Below are 22,530 nucleotides of genomic sequence, written 5' to 3'. Positions count from 1 at the left end.
ACATCTCAAGACCTTTTTATAAGGAATCACTGTCTCTTTTCCCCCTAATTTAAATTCTGCTCTATCTGTTTGGAATATTAGGTATGCCTTAGCAGTGAAATTATTTTAATGATGTGGCTGAGTGCTCGTATATATTCAAGCAAGCAAACATAAAATGGTCATTCTTTATATTAAGGGTCTACCTACAGTTTAGAAAAGGTAATAAATGATAGATTGAAAGCATAGGTGGCTCCAGTAGTGGATGGTGTGTATTACAGAGGTTATTAGCTCATCAGTTGAAGGTGGTGTAGATGGCTGCAAGACAAACTTACAAGCAACCTGCAAAATGGCTGGACTCTATAACAACTGATTAACTATGTATTAACATGCAGATTAACTCTTTATCAACTCTATGAAATATATATGTTGGCCACCCGAATAGCAAGCATGGCTGTAAAAGGAGACATAAAATTTCCTTATGAATGGCAGTATATTGGCTCTTATTTTTATTTAAATGTGGAATATGATTTGCAAGAGTGCCTATGCCACCTGAGATTTAATTCCTGTTTTCAGAAGTGGCACTGTGCAGTACTTGTCTCATTTCCAGTCAGGGTTAGGCCTCGAAATCTCTTGGGAAGTCTTGAATATGTTGCTGTGCTCCTTAATTTACCATTAGGCAGCGTCCATTTTAAGCCCACAGCTTTTCCTAGGATGTCTATGTCTGATCTACCAGTGAAGGGGCTGAGCCACAGAGGGTTGCTGGGCGGTCATGAGGGGCATAGTGGGGGGGCAAGTACCCTGCTTGTCTCAGGGGAGAGAGCATGGCCAGACCATAGAGGCATAGGCAAGAGTGGAAGGGAATACCCTGAAGCTCCAGACTGGGCATGGAGCATGCTGTTCAAAGTCTGAGCTTCCACCGACAGGAGGGTTGGAGTTAAGGCTGTGTTTTTGTAACCACGTTTCATTCTTACTCAGAGGCAAGAATTACCTTCATACTCAGTTATACCAGACCAAGCTCTGTTGAATTAGCTGTGACAAAAGCATGTGGTTTTTGTTAAGGGGAACTTTATTCTCACATCTTTTGATCTGCCTCACCCAGCAAATTTTCATTGTTCCTCTGCAGAGGTACCTTTCTCCAGTCTGGTGCGATGTGGCTCAAAAGACTAGAACTCCCTTTGGGTCTTCTGGTGCATGTGCTTCCAAGAAAAGATGGGGCAGCTGCAACCCTAATCTGTGCCCAGGTTGTAAATCTGTCACAAATGCAGCAATGTGGCTGCAGTCTCTGAAAGCTCTGCAGAGGGCTAGCAGATCTTGATGGGAGAGAGGAGTTTTGCTATGTGTATATCCTATTCTTACACCTTATCTCAAGCGTTTGGCCGCTGGCTGATTGAAGACCTTGGACTGGATGTATATATGCTGACCCAAGGTGAGTACTTCTCAGGTTGAAAACAGGAGGTCTGAAGAGATTTTACCACTTGTTCCCAGTAGCTGTAGATTCCAGTAGCTCCTTCTTTTCATAGACGATCATCCTCTTCCTACACCACAGGGTAAGAGTAATGCTAATAACTGCATTAGTATCACCCATAACTTTCCTTAGGAAAAGACCTAGGTACTGGTAACCATGGGAGGATTTGTGCTTTCTCATCCTGTAGCCAGCTCCTGCGCTTTGGAAATTGAGCATGAAAGAATTGCCACAAGTGAGGCTTCCAGTGCCCAAGCAGAGCCAGATATGCCTTAGTCGCTCCTGAGAGTTGTCTGGGTAGCTGTTCTGAAGGTGAGGAGAGAGACTGGTACTTCCTCTAGTAGCACAGTCCAGTGTTTTACTGCTAACAAGTTTCTTTTCTTGTGAAATGTGAGTGTTTCTTGTTGTGACTTAAGCCTGTTATTTTTATCCTATCCACCCTGGAAGTAGAGAATAGATTGCTCCCTTCCTTTTTTCTGCAACCTTTTATGTACTTGATTACTGCTGTTATATCTCCCCTTAGTCTTCTGTCTACTTTTAGTAGTTGTCCTTTTTTCATGGCTTCATTTTTTCCAATCGGCAGGAAAATTCCCTTACATAAAGTGTCTTTGGATCAGGCCCCGTGCTAAATAAAGCTGTGTATTGAACACATCATTTTAGTAGTTCAGATGTTGTATATTGGGATGGCAAGCATGTGTTATTTAAAATCATGCTTAATGGGCAAAAGTGTCATTTGCAATAAAGAAGGTTACGCCCAGGCTGCTTAGAATCATTATTTCTTTTTAGCTCCCCAGCCCTATTCTATCAGCGTACCACTATTTATGGTTCTTCAGAAACCAACACTGTAACCTTTCTTAAATTATCATAAACTAACCTTCTATTGACCAGGGACAACAAAGCCAGCATAAGACTGCCAATATAAAAGGCTACAATGTTAAGACTTGGGGTTTTTTGCTAACAGAGTTGTTTATCATCAGATGTTTCCAATAATGGCTCTAGAAAGCATTGATTATTTTTCTGCCTTCAGTTCAATTTATAAATTTCGTTTACCAGAGGGTGAGAAAGAGCAAAGCAAAGGTATGGGTATGTGGGGGGGGGGGGGGGGGGGGTGTCTAAATGACCCTGGGTAGCTTTACTGATTTGTTTTGCCTAGAATTCTCTTTCCTGCTTCATGTAGGCTTAGATTTGGGGGGGAAAAAATCTGAATAAATGCAAAACCAGTCCAATTTCTTAATTTCTTACGCTAATTTCTTCATAACACAGAGAAAATGGAATAACATGACAGTGGTGTAAATCTTAGCAAAGGAAAGGACTGGGCTAGATATTACGTGGCAATGGTTTAAGGATCCTCATGGTTCATGACCAGCCACCTTTCTCTTGGTGTGGCTGTGTGGAAGAGAGAGGATGCAGAGGGCTCTTTCACATATGTTGTCTACAAAGCAGAAGATGCTTTGTGATCTCTGGAGTATGAGAAGATGTGGGGGTAGTCTCAGATAGGAGCACCTTGAGCTAAAGGCAGAGAATAGAGCTGGCTGTTTAAAGAGGACTGGGTAGGCACAAAAAGGTTCTGCAATAGTTGTGTCCTGACCTGTATTGATGTGAGGCAAATGTAGAAAGCATTGGGGTAGGCTGTGCCAAGGCTGCCTGTGTCGTCTTGTGTCTTGCAGTTTGGCATAACTCCTGCCGTCACTCAGAACATAGTCATGAGATTGCAAAGCCCACAGCTTGGTGCTTAGGCTGGTCAGCAGAGCGCCATTACCAGATAACATCTGTATTCCTGGTATTGCTTTACACAGGTTTTGCAGCCAAGAAGGACATACTTGTCTACCTTGTCCTGGCTGCTCTCTGGCAGAGTTGGACCCACCAGGATGGAGGCTTTACCAGGGGCATGGCCAGCTGGAGAGGCTGCCAGTGAGCAAGGAGAGCACAGGGCAGCAGGGCATGGCTGCTGCCTGCAGCATGCACTCAAGCCCAAAGGAGATGGGGGAAAAAGGGACCTGTGAGGTGTTTTTCCATGCTGAGAAAGTGCTGATAGTTGCCTCTCTGGAGCAATGCAAACTCTCACAACTAAAATTCATGAGTCCCAAAATCAGTTTCCAGATTGATACGTTCAATTTTTCTTTTAGTAAAAATGTTCTTTGTTTTTGTAGGGGATATCAATACCCTCTATATTATTTTGAGTGAGCACATATATAGGTATTTTCTGAACAGAACAACTGCCTTTATTCCCAAAGGCTGAAAAGCATGCTCTTCTTAGATGGCAGTCCTTAGGCCTGGAGAGCTCAGGAGAGCATGAGGCTGAGCAAGTTTATGACATGAAGCTGTTCATGGTTGCATGTTGCAAAGGCACCAGATAAAGAGGATTCTGAAAACTGGAGTAAAAGTTATAAAAATTCATGATTTAGGTTGAGGTCCATGGTCCTTCTGTAAGAAGAGCTTAGCAATTCACCTTCCCATTGTCTTTGGCACTGAAAGTAGATTAATATCTCCAGAACCCAGCTCAGGTTGCCTTGGGATAAGCAGATGGAGGAGAGTTTGCTAATCCCTCTGGCCTTTAGAAGTTCTCATAAACATACATCTCTGAGAAGAAGCTTGAGATGATATGGCTTGCAAAGCTGTGTCTATGGAGTAGGTCCTCTTCAGAGCACCTTATGAACACAAGGTTTGATAGATATTTTGGCAGTGTCTCTGACTTTCCCCCTGCTGAGTCATTCAGGAGGAGAACAGTTTGATTTCTCTCTGTAGCAAAGGTGGGTTGCACAAATTCTGTGATGCACAAATGATATTAAATAAGCAGGGAAGACTCCACATGTGAATTGTTGGTCAGGTTTACAGGTATTTTGCTCAAACTTCTCATTTCTTTGTCTTTCCTCATCAGTCTTAATATATTAAGTATCTAGTAAAGCAGTTCAAATACTGGAATTGAAGTTCAGTATCATGCAGATGCCTGCCTCATAGCTAATTATGAGTGCCAACTGGGAACATTTATAAAGATACCTAATGCTGTTGAGCCTCTACAGTCCATTAAGATAGCAGCACAATGCTGGCTGTATGGAGTCCAATTTAATTTTGTGTTACTTAGACTGGGACATCTCCCACTTCACTGGATTTGATTGCAGTTGATCAGAGCTAAACAGCTAAAAACATTAGGCTTGTCATCTTTTATACCTGGCTTGTCTTTACAGTGGTCTAGCAGAGGAGTATCTGCATGCTGATGGAAGTGGAGGTCAGTCCTATTATATGTTAAAAACCTCAGTGATATGAGAGCATTTGTAAGTTGCTAGCTTAAGTTTGCCTTGTACATTCACTTTCCTCCAGCCAGATTGAACCTGAAATAATTTGGCATGCGCTCTTGATCCTCTGTCATTGATGGATGCCACTTAGTGACACATTTGCATGATATTTTGAGCAGGATAAATGGATATTTGAGTCTTTTTAGAGGCTTTAACTTTGGATTTTCTCCAGAAATGCAGTCTTGCTCTTGTTCTTAGCTCACATCATGAACATTATTTCCCACACAGTATGTCATGAGGTCCTGGTGCTATTTATTTAGAATGCCCTTTGCTGTGGCCTGCAACTTCTACTTGCCTGCTATGCAAGCACTGGGGGGGGAGGGGTGTGTGTGTGAAAGCCTCCCAGCGCTACCCCTTCTTTGCACAATTTTCCAGGTAAGGTGTGAAAAACATACTAAATGAGATCTTTAAAGAGGCACACTTGCATGTGGGGAGAGCAATATTGCCCTTTCTTAAACATGGAAGCTGTAATTATGTCTAGCTGCAGGGAGCGGAGTCCTGCTGGGTCTCCTGCATGCCCACCCAAGCACCAGGCAGGATCTGTCCCTAAATGAACTGATCTTTATCTGACTGTTTACAGCTCTTGTGCCATACTCGTTTTTTTATTTAATGAAACGTCCCAGTAAAATAGAACAGCCATTCATAAGCCCCTGACAACAAACAATCATGAAAATTGCCTTTGAATTTCCCTAATTTGCTTGTAAGAGTCAGAACAATGGGAGAGAATAATTGCAGTTATTAAAAGAAATTGCTGCAGGCAAAATATAACCCATTTTAAAACTCAAATCCAGGAAAACAGAAAGGGGGGCAATAAGGAGAGCCACCCGGTAAGATGCCTCGTGCTCCCTACCTCCTTTTGTCTGTGTAATGAGAGACTTCACCTTGCTCTTTTCTCAAGCACTGTTATTTACGGGGAAAATCAAAGCATTTAGTATCAGCGTAGTCAAGCTGTGTGTGGCAGCGTCTTGCCTGGCAAAGCCATTGGAAAGCTGTTTTCTTCCAATCTGCTTCATGCCAATGCAAAACTATCCCTCTCTGGAAACTAAGTGTATTGGAAACCAATATGAGGAATAATCACTCTAGCATTAACTACTGTACAGAGAGGACTTTAACTCCTTCAGAGCATAAACTGGATTACTTGTGAAACTAAGAGACCTGTAGGATTTTCAAAAGAACACAACTGGCTTTTAGTGTCGTGTCACCCTTAATGAGATTTGTTTTCCTTAGTCATTTAGAGCCAGATTTTAAAGAATTTGGATTCCAAAGATGTATCTATAGAGCCTTGGGGATTAACACTGGTCCAGACCTGGCTGATTTTGCACATGGGGAGAGGTGATGAATGGCTGTCTGCCCTTAACCATATAGAAAACCTCTACACAATGGCAGAAATAAATAGGACTTTGACTTTTGTGTGCCTTACTTTCTTGTAAAAGTCAAGCTCCTCAAGCAGTTAAACACTGCAGCACTAAGCAAAGCAATGCTTAAGTACTTGTAAAACTTGTGCCTCAGAAACCAAATGGTATTGTAAGAAGAATCTGTGCTTAACACAAACCGCATGCTTTTGTCCTGGCCAATTCAATAGAGCTTTGTCCAGTATAACTGAGCACAGGGGTAACTCTTGTCTCTGACTACAAATGAAATGTATTTGGCTCTCCCACTATTTTATAAGGAGATAACAGAACAAAAGATCCCTGCAATCTGAGGGCATGAACCCTCATTTTCTCTCCAGTCCACCTAAATAGAAAAGAATTTCTTGTTGGCCTGTGATCTTCCCTTCTGCAAGTCAAAGCCCTTCGAGTTCCCCCTGCAAGTAATGGCAGTTTACTCGCAATTTTTCAGCTGCATGTGATACCCCAAATTGGCCGCCTTGTTGTAATGAAAAGCAGCCTGCCAACACGGAGGTCCTTCCAAAGAAGCCTGGCAATTGTAAGAGGAGAGCAGGTGACTGTGGTGATATTCCTGCATCGCTGTTTCACTTCATGCTTCACCACAGGAGCAAAACAAGGCAGCGGAGACCACTGTCAAGTGTTTACAGAACGTGGCTTTTTGACAAAAATGATTGTCAGGTAGTGACTATATCAAAATGTTAGCAGGAGATAGTGGGTTTTCTTGGGTTGGTTTTTTTTTTTTTTTTTTCCCCAGGCAGCTGGCAGTCTTAATTGCTCTGAAGAAAAAGAAACACAAATTCCTTTTCTTCTGTTGTTATTTGGGGATGTAAATCATTCAGTTTTAACTTCATGTCTCCCTGCCTAATTTTCCCTCACAAAGTAAAGGTAGATGAAACTTCCCCTTAGCTGCCTTGCTGTAGACATCAAGTAGATCCACTAAATGTCTTTGTTTTGCATTGATTTAATGTGAGTAGAATTTAACCTATATTCAACATCCAATACCTGAAGTCATTTTCCTAGGTAAGCACAGAATATTGAACAGTCAGTTTGATCAGTGTTATTCAAGGGAAGCTGAGAATCCATATTCATAGCAATTCCATCCGCTGTTTACCTTGATACACTGCGGTTTTTTTCTTCTAGCTGTGGAACCGAATGCTGTTTTGCCATCTGAAGAGATCTCAGCAAAAGGCCAGTAGTTAAAGACGAACTGGATTGCATTGCAAAACAAGTCATAAAAGCTTCCAGGATTTAAAATCTCAGGGGGGTTAAATGTGTTGACTTAACTGAATTAAAATATTCCAAGCCAGTCCTTCCTCTCAGCTTGCCACCTGCCAGAGTGCTGCAATTCCCTGCGCAGAAGTGTCACAGGTTGGTGATGCTGCAAATATACGTGTTTATAATGTTGTCACTGTGTAAGAAATGCTTATCCTAAACCTAGACCATGGCAGGAAAGAGCCTTCTAATTGAAATCTTCGTTTTTATAGACTCTGTTCCCTTTTATGTGTTAGGCTTAGGCCAGCATGCAGGAAGGAGCAGGAGCAGCTAGTCCTAATGAGGAGGCAGCTGAGCACCTTCCCTGAGCACACCCTGCAGTGAAGCTAATTTGGTTTACGTTCCACTTAACTGTTCTGCACCTCTTGGGACAAATCCTCACTTCGGACATTGCTGTTCAGTGATCTAAGATGCAGATTTACAGTATCTACCAATTACCGTAATTGTAATGTTCTTATCTCAGTGCTTGAAGATTTAAAAACATTTTCTGGGAAACTGAATGCCCAAACAGATTATTTCTTATGAAGGACCAAAAAGCCTTTTGGTTTTATGAACATAAATCTAGAGGATTTAATCATGCTTCCCTGACATTACATTTTGCCAGCTGCATGTCCATGCTACAAGCTTGCTTTGTGTGTTAGTTTACTCTCCTTTAAAAGTGAAGTTATCCTGCAGTCAGTGAATATGTTGTGCTTGGTAATACTTAGAAATTTGCTTTCTGTTCTCATTAAGTGATAAAAACCTCAAACTGAGAAACAAGATTTATTGTAGGGTTTCTCATTCTGTTAAAGGAACTGAAAAATGGGGAATGGTAAGGAAGAGAGAGAAGCAGTGGGGTGGACTAGTGAAATGCAAGCTTTTTGTAGGTTACATTGCATGGCTTCAAAGAGATTTTTTGGTAAAGGTAGGCTTGCCACGTGCACACCCTTTTCTGCAGAAATGCATCAGAAGTTGAACACCCAACCCCACTTCTTCCCTGACAAGTGCATATAGGTGCTTTATCATGTGTATACTTCTTGCTGCGTTTTCTAGAATCATGCCACTACTTGTAGGAATGTACACCATGACTTTGAACAGGTTTTGTAAATCCAAATAAACACTTCCATAAATACTGGGGAATGTTAATTCAAGCCTATGGCAATCTAAAGCCGATTTACAAATACTGCAGTATTCCTAGTGCTGAACTATCTTGTCGGCTTAGATCTTTTCACTGTGTTTTGGTCTCATGAGTGATTTTAATGATATTTAATAATTTCCTTAAATGTGTTGGCACAGGTGATTTGACATAGCGAAAGGGCTTAACAAAACGTTCCCGCTTTTCTGTATAATTTCCTGTAGCTATGCAGAAAGAAATGGAGGGATGAAGGTATATTAGTCTGAGCAACTGTATTTTAGTCTGTAACTTCTACCCTCTCTCCTTTGTACTCTAGAGCAGTATTTCTAGAGTTATTTGAGAAAATAACTTTAAAAGTAAACAGAAGTATATAATGGAAAAGTAATCTTGGAGGCAAAGATTCTTCTGTTATCCTTTCTATTTTTATAGGAACCTTTGCTGATTTACTGGCCAGATGAAGGCAAACTTTCTGTTCTCTCTCATCTTTTTAATTCAATCAGACACCTTCACTGTGGGGTCATGCACATGGGAATGCGAGACTGTAGACTCACACCATGTTTGCAGTGGTTTTCCTGATTACACTAGCTCCTAGCTAATCTGGGGCTGTTATATGGAGCGTCAAGCCACAGGTAGGTTTGCTGTGAAGCTGATCAGTGAATGTCTTTCTGCAGAGTGTGAATGTTTTTTGTGTATGTAAAGTGATAGGTGCTAAAGGGTTACGGCTGTTAAAATACGCTTTCTGCTGTACATGGGTAGGAGGCAAAGCAGTGGCAGCTCAAACACAAGAGTAGGATATTTTTAGTTTCAGGAAGAGCAGTGCACAGTGTGTGTAACTGTTGATAAAACAAAGGAGGGCAGTTTGAAATGTGTTAGAGGATGGTTAATATAACTGTAGAAGATACAGTGTGCAAATCAGGCAAAATATTTCCTGGTAACATTGTTGAATTTAGGGACTGCTTTGGGACACAAGAATAAGCTTTGGAAACACCTTGGAAATTCTTATTGTGTATTTTATAGAAGTGATCTCTTCTATAAAAGAACCTAACAAATATTTTACAGCAAATAAAAGTAGTAATGAAGCTGTGGTGGGTTGACCCTGGCTGGAGGCCAGGTGCCCACCAGAGCCGCTCTCTCACTCCCCTCATTCACTAGACAGGGGAGAAAAGGCATAACGAAATGCTTGTAGGTCGAGATAAGGACAGGGAGAGATCACTCACTAATTACCGTGAAGAGCAAAACAGACCGAACTTAGGGAATTCATCTAATTTATTACCAAGCAAAACAGAGTAGAGGAATGAGAAAATAAAATCAACTCTTAAAACACCTCCCCCCACCCCTCCCATCTTCCCGGGCTCAACTTCACTCCCGGCTTCAACCTTCCCCCCCCCTTCAGCGGCACAGGGGGACGGGGAATGGGGGTTACGGTCAGTTCATCTCACGGTGTTTCTGCCGCCTCTTCATCCTCAGGGGGAGGACTCCTCTCATCGTTCCCCTGCTCCAGCATGGAGTCCCTCTCACGGGGTGCAGACCTTCAGGAGCAAACTGCTCCAGCGTGGGTCCCCCACGAGGTCACAAGTCCTGCCAGCAAACCTGCCCTGGCGTGGGCTCCCCTCTTCATGGGTCCACAGGTCCTGCCAGGAACTTGCTCCAGCATGGGCTTCCCATGGGGTCACAGCCTCCTTCAGGTGCCTCCACCTGCTCTGGCGTGGGGTCCTCCACGGGCTGCAGGTGGAATCTCTACACCCCCTCATCCTTCCTCCATGGGCTGCAGGGGGACAGCCTGCCTCACCATGGCCTTCACCACGGGCTGCAGGGGGATCTCTGCTCCGGCGCCTGGAGCTCCTCCTCCCCCTCCATCTGCACTGACCTTGGTGTCTGCAGAGTTTCTTACATCTTCTCACTCCTCTCTCTGGCTGCAAAAGCTCTCTCTCTCTAAATGTTTTTCTTCTTCTTAAATATGTTATCACAGAGGCGCTGATTGGCTTGGCCTTGGCCAGCGGCGGGCCCGTCTTGGAGCCAGCTGGCATTGGCTCTATCAGACACAGGGGGAGCTTCTAGCAGCTTCTCACAGAAGCCACCCCTGTAGCCCCCCCACTACCAAAACCTTGCCATGCAAACCCAACACATTCCGCAAATGCAGCCTTCCATATCTCCCCATACTAATGGATTTACCAGACTCTCTTCAAAACTGCAGTGTAATGCAAGTTACTGCTTCCACTGCACCTCAGCCGTTAGAAGTTAAAGCTCTTGACCTTTAAATGTTAGGAATAATAAAATACATTATTAACAAGTAGTCAATTAACAAATAAATGCCCCTCTGGTAAATTCAAAAAGTAATGTTTTGAAATACTGCCACCTTCTGATAAATTTGGGTTGGAGAACTGAGTTAGAAGAAATTTGTCAAAGTTTTTGTCAACAGTAATAATTCAGTTCCTGATTTTATAATGTTAGAGCCATGTTGCACCATCTGTTTTGGCCAACTTTCACTATATGTAAGTCTATGTATACAGCAGTATAAAGAGGTGGAGAAAATGCAATATGATTTCTTACAAGTGATGAGAGAGACAGTAGCAAACTCGTTTGAAGTAAGGAAAAGCACTATATTATTAGCACTTGCATTATATGTAAGTGTATGGATTTACAAGCACAAAGCCTATGGTTTAAGTTAAGTAAGTGTTAAATGCATTACAGAATTGCAGCTAAAATGTTGGTATGACCTGCAGGATAAGCTTGGCCAGAGGAGAGGTGTGTATGCTTTGAGTCTTAGAGAAGCAGACTTCCCTACTCCTGCATAACACCTGTCACTGACATGAATGTGTCCATGAAGGGTTAATTTCTTTTACCATTTTTACTTTGCTAACATTCAGATGATACTTGTCTGCATAACACCTTGGTGTATATTTTAATTATCCAGATGGTGTTTTATGTGTCCAGCCCCGTACCATTACTATATTACTTAAAGTTGGCAGTGATACTTAGAAATAACTTTCCCCAAGCTGGCTTTTTCTTGCAAAGTTCATCCAATTTCAGCTTTCCAAATGTCCTTTGTGCTGTAGCAATATATATTGTGTACCTAAATGGCTCGCATATCATTTAAATTCCCTTGATAGGAAAAGTCTGCTTGGCAAAGAGAATAAGCGTTTAAAAGAACTAGAAGTTTATACAGAATCTAAGCTGATGTGACCTTAAAGTTATCATTTCGAACTCTCAGAATTTAGGCAATCCAAAAGTTCTTAAATTTCCTTTGATTCACTTGAATTTACCCAGGTTCTTTGTTGGGCTCTAATGAGATCGGGATGCCTGTGCCACACTCCCACCGGTGTGGTTGTTACAGACCAGGCTGATGCCAAGGGTCTGGCTGCACCACTTTTCCCAAAGGGTGCAAATGAAGTGTACTTGATTGCAGGCACAGTGGTTTTTCCCTAGTAAAATGGGTATTTGAGATGGTGGCTGGAGAGCAGATTCCTCCTTGAAGTGTTATTTGGGAGAGTAACAGGACTTCCAGCAGCAAAGGGAGAGAGTGACTTGTTTTGAAGCCACAGCATTGCTTTCTTGTGAATTCACCCTGGATGGAGTACCATGAGCAGCACCTATGGGACATATAGTAGGAGCGTGCAGACTCAAACATACGCGTTGCCCAGGCAGTGAGGCAATACTGGAGCTTGGTCAGGGAAAGCACGTTGCCTGCCAGTGGGGACTGAGGCCCTTCCTGTGGTCAGTGTGTTTGTACATTTTATTTACTGTCTCATGTTAATCAGCTTCTCGGATTTCCCACTCATTGCATGGCCTTTGTTTTGACTTTCAGTTTCCCACCTTGGTAATAGCTTAACTCATTAGCTGATTTCAGCTTAATTTTAGGGAAGAGGAGTCTTGAGTGTGCTGAGTTTCTGCAAAATTTCTGAAAATACGCAGTCAAGGACTCAAACCTGTATCAGTGCCCCACTAAAGGGAAAGACTGAAAAACCGTATAATTGTACACTGGGGAATCCATGTGCAAGAGAGTCATACTGAATGAAAGTACTCTAGAAAGCAAACTTCAAACACTCTTCTGCTTGTGTAATTACTTGTACACTGGCTTTGATAACTCCAAAGCAGGTATAATGGTTTGTGTTTAGCCAAAGGAGCTGAGTCCTGCAGCAGGACTTGTACTTGCAGTGTGGCTGGTAATGGCAGGTGAATGTCAAGCCCTGTTATGCACAGAGGGAGCGCCCTGGAGATGAAGCCTGTTATGACCAGTTGCGTGCCATTTGTGTCATTGCAAACTGAAAATAAGAACCATTTTCTCATCAGAAAGGTGAATAGGCTTGACCTCTGAACACTTAACACAGCACATGGAGGTGTGCTGTCATCCCAAGGAGCTTATCTTCCTGGCTAGTTTCTAAATATGGGTTTCTTGTTTCAATTTAATACAGAAAAATCTCTTCTGTTGAACAATAAAAACTTCATGTCTTGAGTTTAAAATAAGGGACTATCCCATAGCGGAGTTTTAGAGCTTCACAGACTCTGCTAGATGCAAATGACAAGCCACACAGCAAGATTTGATAGAAATCTCCCAGTGTTTTTAAAACAGATCTTAACCATATGTACAGTGTGCCACTTCTGCTGTTTTATATTGAGCTCGGGAGAAGGCAAGTAACATAATTGCCTTCAGCAAAATTGTCAAACAAGGAAACCTTTTAAAATTACATAGAAGGGGAATGTAATGAGAGCCCTGTAAGGAAGAGGCTAAGAGAAGAAAAATTGGCAGGGAGCATTAACATAACTTTTAACCAGTCTTTTCACAGAAAGAAGAATGACCCAGAGGTTTGACTGTTGTAGTTCTTTTTTTCAGTGAAAGGGTTTTTTATGTGCTGCTGTGTAGGAAAGAGATGCTTATTTCCCCTGTGTTATTTTACATTTCAGTTTGGAAGAGCAAGAGGAAGCTTTATTTAGCCTGTTGAGTCCAACCCCACAGTAATACAGCATATAAAACTTTCAAGAAGTGAAAGGCATGCTGAGCTCACATTTCAGATTAGTTTTCAGGATAACTCCTTGGCTGTTATAACCATATGTCATACTAGACATGAATTATTAGAAATGATTTGCTACAGTCTGCATTCATACTACCTCCCAGGGACCTTTCAGACTGGATTTATGGAGAGAGATGTTTCTCGAACGTTTCTTTCTAAAGAAACTACAGATCACAGGACAAATCAAGTTTTGATGGAATAAGGATTCTGGATTTGAATTGCTGACTGATACCTAAGAGTTGAGTGTGCACCCTCTGGGGACAATTAGGGATAACTATCCACAAGGATAGTTGTATATTGCAGCAATTCCTGCTGGAAGTGGAATGATTATTGTTTGCTTTATGATAGAGGCAGATGCCACTGAGTAGCAGCCACTTAGCTGGTTCCTCTCCTGCAGGTGTATTGTGGAGACATGGCACAGGAGTGGGAAGAGCCTTAAAGATCTTCCATCTGGATGAGCTGAAAGCGCTGAATCAAAATTGTCTTTAGGTGAGGGCAGGTGGTGGTCTCCTGGGCCTTACTGGTTTAATATAAACCTGCAAAATATAAACAAATATCACATTATTTCTGTTGGCTGTAGTTGTATGCATCAAGGCTCTGTGCTACACTGTGGTTGTTACCAGCTTTCACTTACTTGTTCTGGAAAGTGCCCTTCATCACCTTTTTTGCTGCAGCTCTTGTCTGCTTGTGCTGTGAGGCAGCATGGCACATCAGGCAACTCACAGATCATGAGCAATAGACAACCTTTCTCCATGACATGTAGATAGGTAGATAGCTTGCTCTAAACATTGTAGATTTTACCATTGCTTTTCCTTTCTTTTCAAAGTTGTCCTTGCCCTTTGAGGAAAAGTCTTGCCTGAATCTAGAATTGCCATTTATCCTGTGCCTTCTTACCCAGATCCTAAGATCTCATCTGCCCCAGATGGGCATGGGTACTGACCCAATATACCTCAAGACTGTGGGCAGCCTGAATCCCAGGTAATCCTGCAAATACAGGGAGTGCAAGACAGCAGTGAGCAGGGCTTTAGCCCATTGCTTGGTCTATATTACTGGAGCTAGTGGGGATGAGGTGCAGCAGCCTGGCTCACTGGAAAACCCTCCTGTGCAATGCTTTATACTTTTAGGTTTATTGTAACAACCTGGCCCCATGTGAAGGGGGAAGAAATCCAATGGGGAAAAGCTTTTCATATGGAGGTGTGCAAATAGAGGAATTCCATAATTAACAATAATGACCAGCACAAGTAACATTTCTTTGTCATTAATAGCTGCTGGTGTGAAAGGCCCTAAGGCAGAGCCTCAAGATGCTAAGTTAGCAAGTGAATTGCTAGGCTATTTAACCTGTAGTTCATTCCTAATATAAATGGTGAGGCTATGAAAAAACAGAGCAAAACATTCATAAGGATTCCTCCTTGGGCTGTGTGGGAATACCAGCAATTTTGTATTTGGGATTGAAGCAGATTCCTCATTTTGGCAGTAGGGTTTGCATCAACTCTTTAGGAAGATGCAGAACTGTAAGCATCACTTGCACCTTCTAGAGGGGAAGCAAAGCAAATCTTATGCACCTGAGAAAGTGTAAGAAATTATGGCCAAATTCTGCAGTAGGAAGATTATGGAGATTTCTACCCTTAGGGCCATGAAGGTTGACCCAGGATAAGTGATTAGACTGAAAAAAACAGTGATGCTAAAAGAGGTGATGGCAGCTGGGGTATCCCTTCTTGCAGTGTCTCCATGCCATGAGATTCTTTCTTCAAAAAGGGATAGAAAAAGGTAGATGGTTCTGAGTGATTCTGCAGGCAGGAGAACAGCACTTGTGACCAGGAGCAGGAGACGGGTCAGCTGTTTGCCAGTGAGACACTGCAGTGGTGTTCCCTGGATTTAGCTTTTATTGGTGATTCAGAAATGGATCATACTCTGCACATCTGGTCTTGCCAAAGCAGCCAAATTACCTCTAGCATCGTGCTGCCACCCAGATCTGTCAGCGTGGGATGCAGCAGCCAGGTAAGGCTGAGGTTTTGCCAAGGAAGCTCACGTGTCAAAAGCTGAGCTGGGTAACCTTATTTGATGCAAAATGGTTTTAGACTGAGAACATGGTTTATGCAAGTCATGACCACTTCATAAATTCAGCTTTGGCCAAATTGTTTGGGGGAATATTCTAGTGGCCCCTAAATGTTCAGGCAAGCAAACGCCAATGCTTTGTTTTCAAAGCACTGATTAAAATACTCCACTGTGCTGAACTTTGAGTAGAGGTTGTTCCCCAAGCTTTTTTTCCGATTACCAGCTCACCATAAAATCCATTATTGCCCACTTTTAATCCTATCAAAACCATTTGTCTCCACAGATTGCCAAGTGAATAGCTGCAGATGTTGTTTATTGTGCTGAACACAGTTAGACACTAACAAATCTACTGTAACAAGAAGTAACCCATTACAGTAAGAGAAGACTTTGTGCTCTGAAACAAATATCTGTAGACTTTAGTCTGAAATACAGCCTACTGTCGTGTTTTCTGCACGGCTAGCAATTTTACTATATGATACAACAAATCTCAGTGCGAAATAGCTGGGGTTTATTTTCTACTAAAAAATTGGACCTGCTGCAGTGTAGCATATGGGAATTGAACTGAAAGAGTGGACTCTTCCCTGTGATTGGATTTTCATGAAGCTCTGCAGACAGAGCTTCAATACCATCTTATTCTCCACAGAGTCATCAGGTTTACAAAGCTAAGCCATACCATTAATATTGTATGTGTGCTGCCCTAAAACAAAAGCCATGGGACAAGTTCTTAGCTGGTATGAAGAACTGAAACACCAGGCATGACATTTAAAATAGTTCTTTCCTGTCTCAAAGATTTGTCCCATTTTTACTTCAATATTAGATCCCTTATTTCTAGATACCAACGGTCTCTGCCCAGCCAGCCCTATCTCACTCTACTCTCTCATCTCATCTCATCTGAACATCTTTCTTAGTCTCTGCCTAGTTTTCTTCATAAATTCTGCTATCTAATTTCAACTGTTGACTCATAGCACCTTGCTGAAATTCTGGTGCATTTTTCTACGGGTGCATAGCACATCTTTGGCACCCAGACCATTTCTGTACAACATGCAAAGTCCCAGCTTCCACAACATGAAGAACTACAGCTAAGTAAAGAAAACAGAGACTTTCTAAGCCTGTTGTTTTGTTTGCTTAAGACTGTAAAGCTACTGAAATCACTGTCTGCCTGTCTGTTTTATACCCCCTCCAAGCACTCTCCACTAACTTGAGTCTAATGACTAATTTCACCCAGAGGTAGCATAGAGGACAGAGGTCTTGAAGAGACTTAGTTACTATGATATTAATGAAAATCTCTCTCCTTTACCTGATTATTTATAGCAAATATTGCTATGCCTGTTACAACACACTGGAGAACTGAGAGGAAGGAGGCACAGGACCCATCTCAGGAAAGATTTTGCATATTAGACAGCAGATATTCAAAAAAAAGAGACAAAAACCCAAACCAAGACCAGAGTGGGTTTCCTTCTCAAAGTTTCAGTGTGGGCAAAATAATGTAGCTTTCCTTCCACCTACAGGCTTTTTCAGTAGTGATTGTGTTGAGGAAAATACCTGATGTAGCATAATTCAGTTCAAGTGACAAAACACTGGCAAATTTATAAGCTGCTGAAAGCAAGATCTCATAATAGTCTGTTGAGCAACTTTACATGGTGGTCTTCCTGGGGTTGGCTGATAAATGGGTTAATAGATGTCAGTCTCCGTAATTTCAGATTGTGCAGCCATGTCACTGGGAAGGGACTGCCATTTCAGAGTTAGGCTGCTGGAGGAACATGGGGGTGTTCTGCAGTGCACCACCATTCTAGGAAGGAGGAGGTGCTAAAAAGAAGCCATGATTTTTTTGTGAGTTTTTAAATACACTATTAGTAGAAAAACAACCAAAAAGCCAAGTGCAATTGCTGTTTTGCAAAAGTTGCAGGTGCTTTTTGTGTTAGTAATGTTTGGACTCATCACAAATATGTGCTATCATCATCTCTTGCATTCTCTCACTTCTTTTACCTGTGTGGCTTTCACTGTGCCGCTATTCAGGACTCTATTTTAGAGAAACCTCAGCTATAAACCTCTCTAGTGGAACCCCATGTGCTTAACAGTTGACATATCAGTGTATTTCTATGGAGTGAATACCAAAATTAATGTAAAAGAGCAAACCCCAAAGATTAAATTACAATAACAAAAGGGATATTGCTTACTGAAAGGAAAAGAATTGACAAAATTAAATGATAGACCATGAATTAGATTTTCCATGGATCTCAGCTCCTTTTAAGCAACTGTATAAACAGAGGCACTGAAGGGCTCAGCCTCTCTGGTCCCCTGCTTTTCCACAGGAGCAACTGGGCATAGCTAGTTTCTAGATCTGGCCCTTCGGCACCTTTTTATTTGCACTTGAGTTACTCATCCTAGTTCATCACTATGAGGAGATGCAACCAGTGGGACCTAGCACAGGTGGTGGTGTGTGCAACATGCGGTAGCTTTGCTGAGATGAGGCGGGATGATTGGAGGGATCTGGTGGGGTTCCCCTCCGGAAACCAGTGTTGATGTGGAAATCAGTCCATCAGCACTGGTACAGTCTTAATCTTGAACAAACCTATCCCTGGTGCTGACTCCAAAAGTTTTAGCAAGGGCTGTACTCTCCTTGCGAGGTATATATTTGAGTGTTTTCCTGAAAATTAATGGATTTATAGTTCATTTTTAAGCATCTCTTTCAACTGAGATCCTTGATAGTTTTCACTATGATCAGTATTATGTTAATACTCAGCAGATACAGTTCAGCTCCACGCTGCAAAAACAAAACTATGTCCTAATTGTACTGGGGACTGCGAATTAATTCCCAGGTCTTACACCCTTGTTCCTTCCTGCTCGGGGGGGATGAGAAAGGACAGGCCTCTCTTCTGCTCCTCACAGAACAGCAGTCACAGCACATGGGACTGTTTGGGTGTAGCGTGGGAGAGGCAGGTGGGCTAACAGTTTAGAAGGAGTTCTAGGTAGATGCTTGAGCCTCCAGGTGAAACAAACTGGCCCCAAGACAAGAGGGTGTGCGAGGGGCTGGGGAATGTTTAAGCCTAGAAGGGTGAGTTTCTATCAATCCTGCAAATGAGGGGGAAGTATTTTAATAGGGCAATCCTGTGGAGAGAAGGGCTGTCTGAAGGTGAAGATACTCCTGTATTCAAGTTCTGCCACTTCCATTCTTTTTTATGGCACTGGGCAGGCCCTTTCTTCGTTGTGGCCATATTTGTAAAATGACAACTCAGAAAAGGCAACTAATTATTTGTATGTAGCCTTGTGGTTACCTCCCTGCCTCATCTGTTCTTGTCCTGTCCTCTGCCATGCAGGTCTGGTCTGTAATCCAGTGCTGTTCCTTGTCCTGGAGGTTTGGTTCCCAGCACCACGAGATGGTGAGTGCACCAAGCAGCTGGCATGGACCAGGTGGACATCACTTGGAAGGCATGTGCATGTATGTGGCACTGCCACAAAGAGCTCAGATTCTTAGGTGGTTTGAACTGGATAGAAGCAATATGTAAGGAAGTGCAAGGTCCCTTGTTTCCTGTTTCAACAGCAGGAATTGTTAATTTGAGCTAGTGGTGTGGGAAGAGAAGAAAGCATACTTTATTACCTGATCTATACTAGGTGGGGATGGAAAAGAGGTGAACTTCTTTCATCCTGCAGGACTGAGAAACACAAGTGCTGAGGCAGTCTATTCATCCCCAGTCTCTCCATTCTGCCTGCCTCCCAAAGTATATTTGCATTGGCATTGTAGGAAACAAGTGTAAAAGAAAATGTGGACTAACTATCCTATAATCTCCTTTATCTCATTCATAAAAAGCTGCTATCAGCAATAGGTCAACCCCAGGTCATCTCATGCAGTGGACAATTTTGTATTCTTTAAAGAAATAAAGTGCCATCTGAAGTTCGATGCTGAGCTTTAAGAATTTAGATTTACATTAAATTTTAGAAAGAAATTCTTTACTGTGAGGGTGGTGAGGCACTGGAACAGGTTGCCCAGAGAGGTTGTGGAGGCCCCATCTGTGAAAGTGTTCAAGGCCAGATTGGATGGGGCTTTGAGCAACGTGGTCTAGTGGAGGGTGTCCCGGCCCATGGCAGAGGGGTTGGAACTAGATAATCTTTGAGGTCCCTTCCAACCCAAACCATTCTATGATTCTATGAAGAAAGCAACGTATTTAAACACATGGATAACTAACTACCTTATGCTGTTGTATAGGCATCAGTAATGACCTGGTATCTGAACTCTGCTTGGTTTGAGGGGATTTTTTGTTTGCTTGCTCGCTAAATTTTCCAGAAATGTCTCCAAAAACTGATACAAAAGACTGACAGTGGGACTCTTAAGCTAGAGAGAGCACTTCTGTTCTGCTGGTGTTGAATCCCTGGTTCCAGTTACTCAGACAGTTTGGCTGGTGTCTCCTGTGTTTGGAGGGTAATAATCAAGTGTGGAAAAAAAATGACTATTCCTGTGCAGCTACTGCAGATTGCAACATTTTCTGACAGTGACTTCACCTGACCACATGCTTAGTGTGTCCCTGGAAAGCTGAATTTTCAAAGGTGATATATTTTCCATTAATGGCTGTTGCACAGCAATGAGTTTGATTCCAGGTAGGCACCTTATATCAAGCTCACCTTATTATGGATTGTGGTGAGAAACATGCTCTGTGTAGATGCAGCTTACTAAATGATCTATGTGAATCGGTAGGTGGTAACTTTGAGCATGCTGCATATCTGACCCAGTTGTGAATATAGCCAGTTTAAGGGCTGATGTGTTTAGCATAATAGCTAATCTGTCTCATTTGGCAGGCAATGTGTCTGAGCTTGTATGTGATATATCTGACTTGGTGAGTGGCATGTCTGACTCAGCAGTTGAATAACCTTACTCATTCTGGACTATAGCTTCTTCAATGGAGAATAAATGTATACACACACACATGTTTATATTTTTTGTTAGTAGATGATCAAGAGCACACCAGAATGAATCAATCCTACTTAGTATGCAGAAGGATTTTTTTCCCTATACATCAGAGGGACCTTGACAGGCTGGAGAGGTTGGCCCGTGCGAAACGCATGAAGTTCAACAAGGCCAAGTGCAAGGTCCTGCATATGGGTCAGTGCAATCCCAAGCACAGCTATAGGCTGGGCGAGGAATGGATTGAAAGCAGCCCCGAGGAGAAGGACTTGGGGATATTGATTGATGAGAGGCTCAACATGAGCCGGCAGTGTGCGCTTGCAGCCCAGAAAGCCAACCGTGTCCTGGGCTGCATCCAAAGAAGTGTGACCAGCAGGTCGAGGGAGGTGATCCTGCCCCTCTACTCTGCTCTTGTGAGACCCCACCTGGAGTACTGCATCCAGCTCTGGGGGCCCCAGTACAGGTGAGACGTGGAGCTGTTGGAGAGTCCAGAGGAGGGCCACAAAGCTGATTGAAGGGATGGAGCACCTCTCCTATGAGGACAGGCTGAGAGAGTTGGGGTTGTTCAGCCTGGAGAAAAGAAGGCTCCAGGGAGATCTAATTGTGGCTTACCAGTACCTGAAGGGGCCTACAGGCAAGATGGTGAGGAACTGTTTATCAGGGAGTGTAGTGATAGGACAAGGGGTAATGGGTTTAAGCTGAAGGAGGGTTGATTTAGATTAGATGTTAGAAAGAAATTCTTTACTGTGAGGGTGGTGAGGCACTGGAACAGGTTGCCCAGAGAGGTTGTGGCTGCCCCCTCCCTGGCAGTGTTCAAGGCCAGGTTGGATGGGGCTTTGGGCAACGTGGTCTAGTGGAGGGTGTCCCTGCCCATGGCAGGGGGGTTGGAACTAGATGATCTTTAAGGTCCCTTCCAACCCAAACCATTCTATGATTCTATGATCATTCCTGTCACTTGACCATTATTTTACAAATCAGCTGCTGGGATGCATTTAAAGCCTAATGGAAATCACTGACTTCCAAGTGCTTTGGATCAGGCCCTGTAAGCCAGCCCAGCAACTCAGCAGGCAAGACTGAATGTAGCTAAAATCCTTTGTGTATCTTCCTGTCCTGTGGTCCTGTAAGGTGTCCCAAAGTAGCATCTCTCTCTTTTCTTTGCCAGAAAGCTGTGTTATATTCACCTTTGAATAAGATGAGGTGGGAAACTCATGGCCTTGAGGCTGATACAGCCTACAATTTTACTTCTTCCACCATCTGTTGTGGGTTTGGTTTTTTTAATGCATTAGTGCTGGATAAAAAAAAGTGCATGTGAGTGTGTGATCAGCAAAAGCTGTTTGCAGGCTTTCTGGGCTTTCAGCACAGGGGAGGTTCCCAACCCCTCAAAGAAGTAATTGTAGCTGTTTTCTGATCAGTGCATACTCTGCCATCCCTGCTGTAACTTAGTCTACTACCCAGCTGGGGATCAGCACACAGTCTTTCAACAGCCCATGCTCTTCAGGATCACATATTTTTTCTTAAAAGGGCAAGATACTTGGCAAGGTTTGCAAGGCTGGCGGTGCAGTGCTGCAGGCAAGCTAATGCTCACTACCATGGTGCAAGGGAGGGGAGGGGAGAAGAGTGGGTGTTCAGCATCTCCAGGACTCCACTTCAGACCAAGGAATAGCAAAGTATTGAAATGTGGCTCAGAAGGGAAGCAGGGCTACCTCCTGAGTTGAACTGACACTCCTAGAGGAATGATAGGAGAGCTTATCCGTTGAGTTAGCAGAATGCCTAATGGGAAGGGAAACCGATCATCTGATTAGCATTGGCACGTTATCCTTCAGCAGCAGGCTGCCTCAGGCAATGGGCACGGAGCTGTTCATCCCGCACAGGTTTCATGTTGTTCTGCTCCGTTTAGCTTCTGCTTTGATTTGCTTCACTTATTTCTCATTTGGTGGAAGATAGAATCAATAAATCTTGAATACAAGTTGCTCAATGGAGGCCTGCGCTATTTTTATTCTTTGTGAGCATGCATAGCTGCACACCTGTCTGCCTATGCTACTAGCATGTTCATTCTTAATG

Source organism: Grus americana, chromosome 4 (assembly GCF_028858705.1).
Source record: "Grus americana isolate bGruAme1 chromosome 4, bGruAme1.mat, whole genome shotgun sequence".
Classification (NCBI taxonomy): Eukaryota; Metazoa; Chordata; class Aves; order Gruiformes; family Gruidae; genus Grus; species Grus americana.
Note: the sequence above shows the minus strand (reverse complement) of the source record.